A 16,120-nucleotide genomic window follows, 5' to 3' on the forward strand; every position below is an offset into this window, starting at 1 on the left:
AATAGTAGATATATACAAAAATTATCACTGTCTGAGGTATGGAATTAGGTTTTTAATCAAAAATTCTGAAGAAGTCTTAACTTCAATCTGATTAAACACATTGCATAGACGTTTTGTGTGTTCCTGAAAATAATTTATATACAAAAACGGTTTAAGAATTCTAACTCCTACGGTTTGATCCTGCCCTACAATCTGAGTTGCAAACCTACGAACTGCATTATTATTATTCTCGCATTTGCCTCACTTCTTCTGCCAGGAACGTTGTTGTTGTATTGGCTAATGTTGTGTACATGATGTTGTGTTCACTTACGCACGCAGCGAGGATGTTGTTGCTTTATATTAAGGATGAGGAGATGGTGTGTTCTGAATTGGTCTTTTGCATGTGATATTTGTAATTTTAAGGATTTATGGTGGGGTATTGAGTTATAGTAAATTTGTATGTTAGATTTTCTTTGAGGCTTTATTTTTTTGCAGCTTAGTAGCCTAAGTTTGTGATTTAATAGTCAAGAGAATAATGAAGGTCATGGCTATTTCGGGCCTAAAAATGCAAAACTTGCAAGTACGTGATTTTAAATTGAATGCGTACAGTTAGGGGCAAAAATAGCTATTATAACTTCTTTTGGGACAGGCTAATGCAGAAAAAGTCTTTTATTAGAAATAATTTTCAATCAACCAATAAAATCTTAATATGCATGTTAGAAATTGTTAGTTTTCATCTAAAACACTTACAATTCTGCAAATTACAATTTTTAAATTTATTTGTGTACGACTGTATTTACCACTACCTACGAAGGATATAGATATATCATATATCCATGAACCTTCTACTATACTTAAAATAAATGAAATATCACAACCTGCAATGAGTTTCCTAGTTCTCTAGAAGTAGTTCTTTGAAGGTCCATGCCTTCCACATCTAGTTTAAAAAACATATTATTTTCAGGTTTCCAAAAAGCATGCTAACCCTAATCTTTCTTCTATCTAAGGAAACCTAACAAAATCATAACTTATTTTACTCAAGGATTCATAGATGTATGTGTTCATTCAATAAAATATGTGATAACTCACTGGAACTCCGGTTGATTCACCAGAGTAAATCTCAGCATCTCGATCTTAGCCTTCATCAGTCGAGGTTTTACACCTAAAATAAAACCGACAGACCAAAACAATATGTTAATGAGAATAACACCATTTTCAGAGCACCACACAAAAATATAATTAATGAACATGTTACACTGCAAAGAAAACTACAAACTTTTGATGAATCTCTTTTATCAAACTTGCAATCAAACATGGAGAGATAAGGTCCTAAACTGTTCTAAGTGAACGCAGTGTTATTATCTGAATATACGTCTTTGATTGAAGTAAAACAGAGCCTTGTTTTCCCGATATGCAAATACAGGATCCCTTCATTGAATCCAAGTAAGGCTTTATTATCTGTTAGTTTGTAAATTTGCTTAAATTTTTTTGATAATCTTTAAAGGTTAAAAGAGGAATGTTGAAACCTTTTCATCTAGCAGGAGGATGGTCATACCCACAAATTCACCATTTTTCTTCATGTTCCTTCAATCCCAAAAGCAGAGGATCTGGCCAGCAACCACCTGTGAAGTCGGACCAAGGCTGAGATCGTCAAAGGTTGAGGAGGAAACAGATTGTTGAGCAACGGTAGCAGCAGAGGAAGACATTGTCGATGATTGGTTGAAATCTGTGACAGTTCAATAAAGCCTTGACTTGATAAGAGATGCACTGCTCCGGTCTGCTATATGAAGTATATAGGGGAGACAAAGTTTTGTCGGCAGATTATTAAATTGGATTCAAAGATCTGAACTTTCAAACATGATGCGTTACCCAGATGAGAAATCTATCTACTTGAATTTACACTCAAAATAGAAAACATAGAATGAGAACATATTAACACCACCGGCATAATCATCGTGAACGGTGCTTGTCTCGACACCGTCGGCAAAAACCCCTTGTAGAAAGCCATGATCCCTTCAGCTCTCACCGTCTTCAACATGCAATCAACTGCTCCCTTATACGGCGCCGTTTTCCCCGCCTCCACCTTCATATTCATCACTCTCGTCTTGATATCCACCGGGTTCGACGTGACCGAAGCCACAAACCCCACCGCAAAGCTTGACGTCACGTGAGTCCCGAGCCCGTCTCTCATCAACCCTCTCTCCAAAATCGTCTCTTTCACCGAGTCGTACGTAGCCAGCTGCGACGCTCGTGTGCTCTGTTTATCATCATCGACGAACCTCTCCACAGCGACGTGACGCCTTCGCCGCGAACCATCTGCGCGATCGCGGCCAAAACGCTCTTGTAGTTCCTCCGGTCGACCACCGGGAGCCTCCGTCGGCTTGCATTCGCACCATGGAAACATCCGCCGGGTTCATCACCGGAGGTTTTGGCGCTGCCGTCGGTATGGTTTTGGTTTCCAGGTCGGTCCATTTGGTTTTCAGGATGTCGTATAGACCCATACGAGTCGTCAAGTAGAGAGTCTGGCGGAGAACGGTTGCGGAGATGCCGGAGAAGAGAGTGCACGTGCCTTCTTGTCTGATAATGCGAGATCCGATGGTGATTATACCCACGCGCGGAGGAGGCGAAGGCGCGTGAACGGCGGAGGAAGTCTGGAAAGCAAGAGCTGGTCGGAGATTTGTCTGAATCGAGGCTGATTCCCCTTGGAGCTGCATTCAGACCTTGGTTAGATTAAGCGGGTGGGTCGAACATCCCGCTACGATCGATGCGATCCCTCCTTCCGCGATCCATTTCAGAAAGATTGTTTTTCTTTTCCGAGAAAATGAAAAAAAGTTAGATTTTTATTGTTTTTAAAGAGACCAGATAGAATTAGAGCTGATCTCACTGGAGATTAGGAGATGGGAATAGAGACCGAAAGCTATATAAGTAGGGTTCACAAAGATGTAAAGAATCGTGACCATTTATGTTGAAGTGATTAAATATGGGAAAATGAAGAGTTCGCCGGAGATAATCAGATAACGAAAAGATAAAGGAGAAAGGTGAGTTTTCAGATCTGTCTGAAGCGATGCAGGAAACCTAGGTTAACTTCTACGACGTCGTAAACATAAACGACTTCTTCAATTAGTCTCACACAATCCATTTGTTACATTCATTAAACACACATACCAATTGGGTCTTCTCAAGTGACGCAGCAGATAAAACAATTTTTTCCCAAATGGGACCCACAATTTGCTGACGTGTCAAAAAACACTTTTCTGATTAGTTAATTATAATTGAGGACGTGGAAGCATGAGGGGAGCCTTTATTCCCCTTTTAGTATTGTATATTGATAATTTGACCCATAAATGGGCAATAGGAACAATGCTTATTGGTTACACAGAAAAAACATTATAAGCTAAGTTACAACGATTTAGACAGTACTCATCTGCTATTTAATATTCGATCAGTCTTATATTATAGAGATAAAATGTTGCAGTAAAAAACTTCATATCTAAGAAGATTTTTTCCAGTAATAATAAGGTCAAGATTAATTTTTATTTATAATTGTAAATGGATACTTTTGCAAATTGCTATTTTCTATATGTTTTTTTGGGAGATTATTAAAAGACAACTACAATTTTTTTTTTGTTATTCTTTTGAGTAGCTAACATTGTCAATATTTGATCTTTTCCCATAAATTCCTTAATTGATCAGTATTTAAAAAAAAAACTTAAAATTTTAAAATAACTCAAACTAATATTTCATATGTGTATATTATATTTTGAAACTTGTGTATAGTAAAAATATATAATAAATAAATGTGGGAGTAAAAATGGAACACAAATAATAAATTAATAAAAACAGATACAAATTTTAGTAAAGAATGGATTAAATAGTACTATTACTATTTTGATGGCATAAGATCATCTCCAATGGATTATTCTATTTTTTCTTCAAAATATAATAACTCTATAATGGAGTTAGGTTCTTCTCCTATAGTATTCTATTTTAAAATGCAATAGTTATAACCAAAAACTAAATAAATTATTCTATTTATGGAACATATCTATTTTTACTCTATTATAAAGTGAAAAATAGAGTAGGATTATTTCAAAATCTATTTTAGAGTAAATATAAAATGAAGTTAAATATATTCTTTTTTTTTTTTTTTGAACACTGAATAATATAGATGAAACCCAAACCAAGCAAACTAGTTGGTGGGAGCAGAGTACAGAGATGATTTTGCAAGGGCGTCAGCAGCCGAGTTCAAGTTTCTGGAAATGAAAACAAAGGAGATACAATCAAAGGAGAGAGATAGAAACTCGATATCCCGAGTGATTCCGTGGAGATCCGCCGGGTGTTGTTTCGAGGAGATAATAGCAACAAGTGCTTGACAATCTGATTTAATACAGATTCTGGTATAGCCCGCTTCGAGGGCATTGAGGAGAGCTGTTCTGACGGCGAGAGCCACAGCCATCAGTGGCGATGAAGTGTAGTTGAAGGTACTCGTTCCCTGCTTCAACCACGCATCCCGGTGGTCTGTGAAGATCCATCCACAGCCTGCCTTCTTTGATCCAGCCTGCCAAGCTGCATCAGTAAAACAGACTACAAATGGGGATGTCAGAGTTGGTGGAAGCGTTCGGCTGAGCTGTGGCGAGGGAGATGAATATGGAGATGTTTGCGCGAAGCTCCATTCTCTTGCCAATCTGATAGCATTCGCTATGATTTCTTTAGGTGTGAAGACTCTATTCTCAAAGACATAGTAGTTTCTTGCTGTCCAGATTCCCCAAGTAATCCAAGGAAAAAGGTTAGTCGCTACTCCTAATGGTGGCAGATTAGTGGCCGCTGTTGAACCGATGAAAGCTTCCGTAAAGGTGGCATGAAGCCTTGGGTCAAAAGGAGAAGACCAGATATGTTAAATATATTCTAAAATAAAGGATATGAGGAGTATTTATTATAGAAAATAACTATATAAAAGCTACTAATTTTGGATGTTATAAAGGATGCCACATAGGCAAAATATTCTCAGCCATTCATTCTGCCACGTCACTGGTAACCCAGACCAACAAATCGTAATTGCAGCCCAGCCCGTTAACCGGTTTCGCTCACGAAATTGCTGTCTCCGTCTCTTTGCTGTTGGGCTAGATTATAAAATTTTCCAGCCCATCCCATTACTTATTTCAACTGTCAAACTATTTTCTTTTGCATTTTCTATTATTTCAGACAATTTTTTATTTCAACTGTTTTCTATAACAATGTGCAAACCGGCTAAGTTCCCTTTGATCTTAAAATAGTACGCCCAAAATAACAAAACCCCCTCATTTCACACACAGTCCCTGTAAATTTCTATAAAAAACTAAATTCTACTATCAAACTCACCCAACAAATTTACTACTACCACCTATAATTATGGCCCGGCCTACTTAAACTTTAAAAAAAACCATGACAATACTTAAAAAAAACACACCCTAACTATGTTCACTTCAAAAAAAAAAATTTAAACAAAATTGCCAAAAAAATACTAATTCTCATTCTTATCTATGTAGCACATGCACCACAAGATCAAAGCAATTAGGACAACACCCTCGAACCTCATCCAATAATCGTTAGGATCCTTAGGGTCTGGCCCATCACAAATCACAAAAATAAAGATGCTTTCCTAGGGACAACTTTCATATGTCTTGACATCCAGGTTTGTCTAAAATTCATATTTTTAATTATTCCAACTATATTTCAAATGATTGCTTCTAACCACTAAACAGGAACAAAAAATGGAGGGGAATGTACCTATTTCTACGTCTGACACAATGTACCAACGCTTCGAAGAAGGGAAAATTTATCACATTAGATATTTTAATCTCCTCCCCAATAACCAACGTTACAGGCTTACCGATCAACCATACATAATCAATATCAAAGAAACAACAACTATTACACTGATTCAAGAAAACATTGCACCGATTCCTTCATACATATTCCGGCCACAACGCTACACCCAGTTGATCAGCTTAGCAAGTGAAACCAACTTCCTACCAGGTAAAAAAAAAACAAAAACTCTCTCACACAAAAATAAATCCTAATTTTTTTCCAAACAACCAAATTATTCCTACAGATGTTGTTGGCCGCATTTGCCTCATCCAAGGAAGTGATTTATATAACCACTACACAGATTCAAAAATCATCATTGGATTACGTTTAGACAGGTACAAACTTTTTATTAAGTAATAATTGGTTTACAACTAAACAAAATCTAATACAATAATTATTTGTAGATCGAAATTGGTACGTCTAACTTTATGGGACAAGGAGGCATCTAATTTCAGGGAGTTAAATCGCATATCAACAAGGAAAAAACAAGTCGTAATCATCACAAGTATCATTCCACGGATACATGAAGGTAATAAACTAAACATAAACTTTACAAAAAACTAAATGCTAACAAATATTTGCCTTTTTCACAAAAACTATCACTCACAGCAACACCTGGAACGCGCTTCTACTTTAACAACGAAATTGATATCATTCAACGCTTCCAAAAGAGGAATAAACTGCTATCTTAAGCCTCATAGCAAACACCACCAGTCAACTTTTAAAACATTTACGTTACCACTTCCTACATCAATTAAATTGTCACACACAAAGATTATTTTCTCATTCAAATATCGAATTCCTCAAAACTATTTATTATTCATACTTACAGTTGTTTTTTAAAAAAAAAATGATCACCGTTTCGAACTTCTCCCCTGTATAAAAAAACAAAACTTAACTTATCCTTTCAGAAACCAAAAAACACACAATTTTAATTCACCTGATTTTTATTAAACATGTAATCCGCGCGCAGCGCGGACGCCGGCCCTAGTAACTATATAAAAGAGCGTCTTGTGTCTCATTCAGGCAGATGCCTAAAAAGTGGAGATCGAAGCCTAAATCAAGAATCTATATTTATCTGTGGATGAAAGGATACTCTGAATTAAAAACATTTGGCGAGAAACATTTTGAAACAGTGTCGTAAGTCAATGATAGGTTCCTGAGTACCATCTATTGGTTAATGGAATTATGTTTTGTCAATTTGCTTTAGTCTCTGGTTTGATGGTTGCACATGCTGAAATACCAATTATGGGTTAAAAAAAATGCCCTATGCCAAAATAGTTGTCATGCAGACTTCGGATTAAGAAATCCGCAAAGGCTAATCAAAGAGGTTGACATCCCTAATACTGAACACGAGAAAAGGTTGACCAATCTTTGCCATCGTCTCAACTCGGTATTCCTGATAAAAATGTTAATTTATTTTTTTCTAAATTCAACAGCCAATTTGTAGTTAATTTTGTTACGTACATCTTACGTCTCATTCTTAAGTTATTAAATTGTTTTATTTTAAACTAATATATTCATTAATTAAATCAAACAAAATTTAAAAGTATTAAATATAAATAGATAATTCTATTAATATTAAATACTTTTTTGGTAAAGAATTTAGTTGCCCATACGAACGTGCGGATTTGTTTCTTAGTAATAATAATTTTATAATTGAAGTGATCAATCAACTCTTAAGGACAAAGCCTTGAAGCATTAATAAAATTATTCTCAAAATTATTGAAATGTATTTTAAAATTTTGGAAAGTATAACTTTTTTTAATGGGTAGAGCATCATAAATAAAAATATTCTACCTTGTATTTTAGAAACTAAATACTAAGAAAAATTTAAAAATTATAATATTATTTTAATTTAATTACAAATATTTTTTATTTTAAATAATCAAATATAAATTAAAAATATAAAAACACAATGATAAGTTAATATCATATTAAATTGTAATTTTAATAAAAGTTGATGAATATCTAATTTTGATTATTTCATACGTCGTCGACAAAAAAAAAAAAAAAGATTATTTCATACGTAGAATTATGATTTTAAATTTAAATAAACATACCTAAACAAATTAAACATTAGTGATTTGACCGATAGATTCTAAAACAAACTTTAAGTAAATGTGCACCTAACACAACAAACATTTACGTTTTTGGTTTAATTTAATTTAAAAATAAACGTTAGAAAAATAAATAGGTAGATTACCACATTTCAATCATAAAAATAGTTTAAAATTAATTAATGCAGGTCATAATAATGGATTAATCCAATAAATCCATATCAATAATAAAAACATTAAACATTAAAACCAATAAAATACATTAAATGGATGAAATATTTTTTCAAACAATAGCTTTATTTAATTCTATCAATTAGGTATTATATAAAAAATAACCACTTACTCAAAATTTAATGTAAACATATGATAGCTGAAAGATTTAGAAAACATGTTTTTCGTTGCACCAACTATGGTTAGCTAGTAAGTGACGAATCCACATGTGTTTGAGACGATTCTACATTGTGTTTGAGAGGGGGTCTTTTTCTATGGGTCAATCCATATAAAAGTAGGCCAACCTGTAAGGGGTTCAACTTTATATGGGCCAGTCTACCGTAGATTGCAGTTTGTATATTTACGTCCACACATGTCCTGCATAGTTAAGTGATTTTATGGCCAACCTGCGGAACTCCATTTGTTATCGATAATAATATATTTAGGAAAACCTTTGTGCCTTATATTATTCATAATCTTTATATTCTTTCAAAGTTCTTATTTTTAAAATTGTTAAGCGAGTTAGCATACAAATAGTCCAATCCGCAGCGGACTCTATTTTATTTTTGTTTGTGTGGACACGACTCGCCGCAAATTGTGTACATGTCTATATCCACCGCGCTACTAGGCTACTTAGCCATAACCGCAGGTTGCGGCCTTCATTGACATCTTTAAAAGGGGAAACCGTCCACTATAAATTTTTAAAATTAGTATAGTTTTGTGAATTTGTATAATACTGCTCATGTTGAAAATTTATTTTTATAAAGTTATGAAACCGATTTTATAATTCTGCTTCAGATATAATTTATTTCTATATCCTCCACTAAGTATACTATCCCCTATATATTAATCCTAGAGCATTACAACATATTTTCGTAGCCACATGTCATCACGAAAATGATTCTTAGAATTGTTAGAAAAAAAAACTAACAATCAAATTAATTAGTAGTGTATAAAAGAATTTTTTATTTTCTTAAATAAAAGTTTTGGAATTACCAAATATGGTTAACATATATATGATAATTAATGATTATGAATAATATATATTTGATAACAATTTTTCTAACCTCTCTCTTTCTTGTTTAATTTTATACTATTAAAACAAATTCAACAATCACATTAAGCATATAATAAAAAATTAGTTTTTTTCTTATATGTTTTATTTTGAATTTTTAAAAACAACTATAAATTACTAAAATTGGTAAAAATCCCACCTTGAAAATTTTGTGATCAATGGTTTAAGTTTTTTTTGTTCAAGCAAGATAAAAATAATCATATATCGTAGGATGGACGTTCGGATACACGTTTGGGTTCATATCGGATATTTCAGTATAAAGGTTTGGGTTATATTTCTACATTTCGAGTCTTGTTCGGGTATCTTATGTCCGGGTTCAGATATTTTGGGTTGGATTCAAATATTTAAATTTTGAAGAAAAAATAAATAAATTATTCATTGTTTAATTTATTTTTTGTATTTTTAACTTAACTGGTTTTCTAATTTTTAAAAGAGTAAACTATTAATAGGTTAGAAAGACACAAAATTAGTAGTTGTTTCGAAATTTTAAATGCAACTTTTGTTAAGGCAAGAAACAAGAGCTTAATATGTATTTTAATTGAGTAGCAAATAATTTTGTCCATAATTTACTATCTAATTTTGAGCAATAAACATCATTAATACAAATATTTTGAATAAAGTGAGAGAAATAAACTAGAAATATAGGGTTATATATACTTATGTTTGATTATCTTTATATATCCATTCGGGTTCGGATATTATCCGTTCGGACTCAGATATTACCTGCACTGGTGAAATAAGTAATTTGTTTTGTTGTTTTTGAATTAGATGATTTTTAGACCGAGCTGGTGAACATATACTAGACCAGACATTTATATTTTGAGTTTGCACTTATATTCTATAACAACTTGATATATTATATTTGAACATTAACCCGTTAGTATTGTTTGCCGGTGTTTTGTTTTCAAAATTTTGATTATTAGATATGTTTCTGAAGTTAACTAATTTTTACAGATGTCTATTTTTTTTTAAATTGATACTTATGTAAACCAAATTCATAGAAGAAGTTAAAAAAAGAAACTTAACTCATATCAATGAAAGAAAGACGGGAACGAAAGCAAAATTTTATAGAGGTAGAAAATAAAATCACTTATGAAAAGTAAATAGTAAACAAATCGAGAGCAGAAAACCTAATTCATTTTCGTCATTATACAATCGATATTGTCTATTTAGTTTTGGTGATTTGTGTTAGCCGTAAAATTTAATTTCTTTTGTGCATATGAAGTCTTAAAAAAAAATTAAAATGAGATGAAATACGTTAATTATTCAACAACGATAATATATTTAAGATACCAACATTTGTATTCATTATTTTATAATCGATAAAATATGTAGTGTTGCAAAATGTCAAAACCATTTAATAAATAAACACTATTATAAAAACCCACTCAGCTCATGTCGTCACTAATCCTTGAAAGACTAATCATCTCGTTTACTGACTCAGAGAGCTGTGGAGGAGTAGGAATGTCGTCACTATAGTGATCTTTGTTATCTGTGAAAACCTAAGGAATACGAAACTATAATTAAACCCTAAAACTAATCATCCAAAAAAATGTAATATATAAAAAAAAGAGGTAACCAACACCAAAACGACATCTATACTATACTAAAAGAAGAATAACTTGAAAGGAGAGGATGTCCACATCAGCAAAGAAAATCAGCCAACCATATGTTTTTAAATTGCCATGTCATATTGCTTTGCAACAAAAAAAAACTTTGATTATTAATTTATTAAACTATAGCCGACGTATACGATGCTCCTCCTTCCTTCAATCTCCACTTCGCTGGCTAAAAGAAAACCAAAACGTCAAGTTTTCATTAATTTTACTTAAAATAGAACATATTATAAAATAACAAAAGAAAGTGACTAAGAAAATTTAACTGCCCAAACAAATACTAGACAACCCTACATGATAACTAAATGGACATTAACAATCAATCAACATCATTAAAAAATATTGAATCTAGAGATATCTTCCTCTCCTTAACTATGTTTGTTGCACTATATATTCTTCTTTTATAGCCAAATATAATACAACAATTATTGTTAACCAAGGGAAATCATTCATGGTAGGTCAATTCTAGCAAGTCACACACTCATATATATATATATATATTATACTCTTAAATCTCAATACTGATAAAGTAATTAACATTTACATGCAAGAACACTTATGAAAAAAATAACTTATTGAGTTAATGTTGTAGAAAAGAAGAACAGATAATAAAAAACATACATAACACATTTGCAACAAATTGAAATATATAAGTCAGCAGTTGGGTGTAGCGCAAGAAAATTTATACGATCTAAGCCAATTTTAGCATTCTCTTAGAGTGTACTTCATATGATATTTTCAGATAAACAACATAAAACGTTTAACTAACTAAATGGATACATTGTGTTTAATTTGTTAAAAAAATAAAGAAAACATATTTATAAATAAAAATTAAAATTCAGTAAAAATAAAATTAAAAATTATCTTAAGCGTTACTTTGATGTCTACTCTAAATGTTTTGTAAAATTGATACCAAAATAAATTAAAATAAAGTTATGTCAAAACGTTTGTCAGAACATACAAGATTTGTATATACTAAATAAAGTAAATAATTAATGAAACTTTGTGGCTTTTCGTGTGTACCACTGAAAAAAATCAGCATATACTATTAAAGTAAAAATTAAAATATGTTTGTGGCTTTTGATTAGCTCATTACAAATACTTTTCTGAGAAGTTTTTTAGGATGATCTAGAATTTTTTTGTTACAAATATAGCATTCAAGGGTCAAAATGACAAAAAAGAGATTTCACTAAAAGATAAATAGACATTTATACTTCTATAATTAACTAATATAGAATTATGGTTTAAATTAGAGGGGTGTGTACATGATTTTTCTTTAAAACAAACTACACAATTTCACATAAAAGTTTTTAGTTTCAGTAATAATTTGGGATTTCAAGTTAAAATATTGAGAAATCTGAAAAAAAACAAAATTTGAATTCAAAACTGTATTATTCAAAAATAAAAATTATTATTGTATTTTTATGGGTCGACGACCTATTTCCACACAATAACTATCAAAACTAAGCTCAATCTTCCTTTGTGTGGAAACGAGTTTCGATCTTTAAAATTGGGTGGAAATAGGTTGAGATAGTTTAATTGTGTCTAATTATGACGAGGGTGAAAGTTTGTGTGGATCTGTTACTATATGATAGTTATGGTGTGGAAATAGGTCGTCGACCCTATTTTTATTTAAATAATTATTATATTTAAATCTATAAAATAAAAGTAGAATGGTCTTTTACTTCTTTAATGAAACATGTTTTAGTCATGTTTCTCTTTGTGAGTTATTAAATCTTAAAAGAGCAATTTGAGAAATTTGCCGTAATTCTTTTAGTTGTTATTTTCAGTCTATCATATATATATATATACATTAGATTAATTTTCCATCATTTATTTATAATGTTATACGAAATATTTTTGTGTAAAGTTCAATTTAGTCAGCAATCAATGCATTATGAAATAATTTTCTGTAAAGATCAATTTAGGTTAGAACATCACCAATCGATGCAATATGAGAAAGTTTTTCAAATCTCGAAAAATTTATATTCTGATTTCCGCTATTTTAACTCCATTTTAAACTGTTTAATAATTAATAATTAATTTAAGAATGTAAAATAGTAATGGAAGTATGTTTCTACTCTAACGTACAAACAATATTGCAATGTTATATATATATATATATATATATATTATTTTTTACACAACAACAATGACTAATAACATCTGCATATTTGAAATACGCATAATCTATCCAAAGTACTTTTACGTAGTATCTAAACATGGAATCATCCTCATTGAAATCTCCAGATTTCACATTTTTTTAATAAATTATCATTAAAATAATAGTAAATACCAAACAAATTTTAATATTGAATAACTATAGTTTCAAATTAAAGATTATTGAATAATTTTTATTGGTTATCAAACTTTACAGATTTAAGTATTCAAAATTATTACACATTTATAAATATATATATATATATATATATATGAAATGAAGGTCATTTACCTATTCTTAAAATAATAGTTTAAAAATTAAATCAGATTACTTATAAAGAAATATAAGAAATATAAAATAATAGAAAATATTAAAAATTTATTAAATATAGAGTATTTGAACTTTTAATAAAATTTAACATGATTACTAAAAGATTAATAGAATTTTTAACTATGTTTAAATCTAAAATATATACTAAAATATAAATTAAAAATATTTTGAAGAAAAAAATTATATTTTTCAAAATATCTTTATAATTTGTTAAATATTATATCAAAACAAATAAGTTATATAATTAAATTTTGCCATTTAAGTTTAATATTAAAAATATACATGTAAGTTTTATAGACAAACAAACCGCGTGTAGCGCGGTGATACCTCTAGTCTTAATTAATTAATTAAAAATACGGTATCAGAAGAGTAAATGAAAGACATAGTTGGAAGACTAATCATCTCGTTTATTCTCCTTTTGCTTTCCTCCTGCAGATTACCACCAAACCGTGCCACGCTTTTTAAGTGAGACAAGTCTCGACATGTTTTGATCACATCGTTGCTTTTCTAAGTCGCTTTGGTGTTTCCTTTTACCTCCTGCAGCAGGTTGCTTAATTTGCACTAGGCTTGGAACATAAGAACACGCCTTTGCCCTACAATGTATGTTTCCCCCTAAACGTTATACGAATTTCAGTTTTTTTATAGTATCCAGCCTCTCCAGCAATGTTGAAAGTTTTGGAGTAGTCTTCTTCAAAACCCATGGCGACTTTCTTGTCCTCGTCAATAAAGAAACTATCACCTGTAATCAGAGAGTTATGATCCGGTTCTAACACTCTCAAGAACTTGCTCCACAACATCTTTTCTGCCTCAATCTTAGTAGTAATCCATATTCAAACTCCATTGGACCTGCTTCATTGTGCGTAAGTAAAACATATAAAGTTACATAGTCCTCATCACCAGCGTCAAACGGGAGACGCAGAAGGGGACCAAAACTCTCACTTGTAAAATCGAAACAGATAATGTGATCGTCAATCACATCGTTTGTGTTTCTTTGTGAAGCAGGCCAGTAAGTATTTCCTTTGAGAGACACGCCAGGCTGATGACACAGTATACGCCAGTGTGGAGTGATATCAAGAGACTTCCATAAACTAGAGTCGAAATCGTAAATCTCATACCATAGAAATTCGTCTCTGGTCTTATAGTCAACGCACTGATCTATAAACCTCAAGAATTTGTAGCTACGACAAGAGCCCTTGTCCTCATATCCTAGAGCGTAACTGAACATGTCCCGTCTATATGGGCGATGAGAATATCTAAATTCTAAACACCTTGTTTGACACCAATACGGATTCCAAACAATAGCTTTGGTATCATCATCGTCGAAGACGCATAACAATAAACCGTCACAGTGGAAAACTTGAGATATCTTAGTTTGTTTGTTAAGTTTACCTTTACACTCTATAAATGGATTTTCATTGTCCACGAGAGTGACCTTCATGAGATATAGATTGTATTCTATCATTGCGATCATCAGAGACTCACCTTCTTTTACTGCCCTTAGTTTACCAATATGCATCTTTGAAAGTGTCCCATTCTTTGCAAGTTAATCGCACTCCTCTCATAGATTTCAAGGGAACCCTATAGAGGATCTCCTCTACCAAATTTACCGGAAGATCGGAGATCCTAGTCATTGTTTAATTAAACCTGCAACTAGGTTTTTGTTTGTTTGTCCCTTGAACCTCAGAATCTCTATGTATACGTAACAACGGAAGACTCGTAAACCCTATACGAAGCTGGGCCTACCATGGGTTAGATATATTATATATTATATTTTTTTTAGGATAATCACATTTATAATTGTTAATCTTGATCTCTTTTTTTTGTCTACTAAGAAAAAAAAAGTGTTTCTTGATCTTGGAACATTTTTTATTGTATTTGTGTCGTCATGTTTCAATAACTGGGTCTTGAGCAGGGGTAGGAAAACAACTAAAACCAAGCAACCGGATAGTTGGAGAACCAAATTTTTACTCACGATATAAAGTCAGAAACTGAAACTATAGCTTCCAATTTTTGGAAAACCCTATACGGATCACATTTACACTCCAAAGATTTACCAAGACTAGTTTTCATAATTCTCTATCTTACATACATAATAAAGTATCTATGTAATCTTTTTCATAATTGTAATATCGTAATAAATAAGCGTTAAAATATATATATATATATATATATATATATATATATATATATCTTAAATAATTAACTATTCCAAATTCACAATAAGAACTAGGGGTGGGCACTTCGGTTATTTTATCGGTTCGGTTCGAGTTTGGTTCGGTTTAGTTAGTTCGGTTCTAGATTTTTTTCAGCTGAAGTAAACCATAGTTAGTTTGGTTTGGATCGATTTCGGTTCGGTTATGTTCGGTTCGGTTTATATTCGGTTTGGTTCATATTCAATTCGGTTTGTATTTCGGTTCGGTTCAGTTTAATCGGATTTTTCTTAGTTTATTTATTGTACAAGAAATTATGTTTTAATACATAAATGTATGGTTGTCATGAAATAATCATGTTGGTCATAATAAAAAATTAAGTATGTAAATTAAATTTAATATAAAACCAAAATAAAATCCTTTTAAAATGTTACAAATATAGTTTATAACTTTATAAGAATTCAATCAAACCAAAATTAACTAAATAAAAAGAAAAAAACAATATTTTTGTCTCTTAAGAATTAAAAAAAGCATGTAATAAGTCATCTTCCATGTGATATCATCAAAAAAAGTGCAACGAATCAATAATTAGTATATGTTATATATATACTATACAAGTATTTATCTATATTTTTACTATAACTCTACACCCATGATTCCATATTGTTCTTTTCACTAACAAAAATTGAAAA

General features: G+C 31.4%; 2 pseudogenes; both read right to left on the reverse strand.

Moving 5' to 3' along the window:
• Positions 1 to 1,787: 1,787 nt before the first annotated feature.
• Positions 1,788 to 2,939, reverse strand: LOC106430822 (annotated as a pseudogene).
• A 7,679-nt stretch (positions 2,940 to 10,618) lies between these two features.
• On the reverse strand, positions 10,619 to 15,460 carry LOC125578393 (annotated as a pseudogene).
• Between the last annotated feature and the right edge of the window lie 660 nt (positions 15,461 to 16,120).

The sequence above is a fragment of the Brassica napus genome, chromosome A9, assembly GCF_020379485.1.
Source record: "Brassica napus cultivar Da-Ae chromosome A9, Da-Ae, whole genome shotgun sequence".
NCBI classification, from domain to species: Eukaryota; Viridiplantae; Streptophyta; class Magnoliopsida; order Brassicales; family Brassicaceae; genus Brassica; species Brassica napus.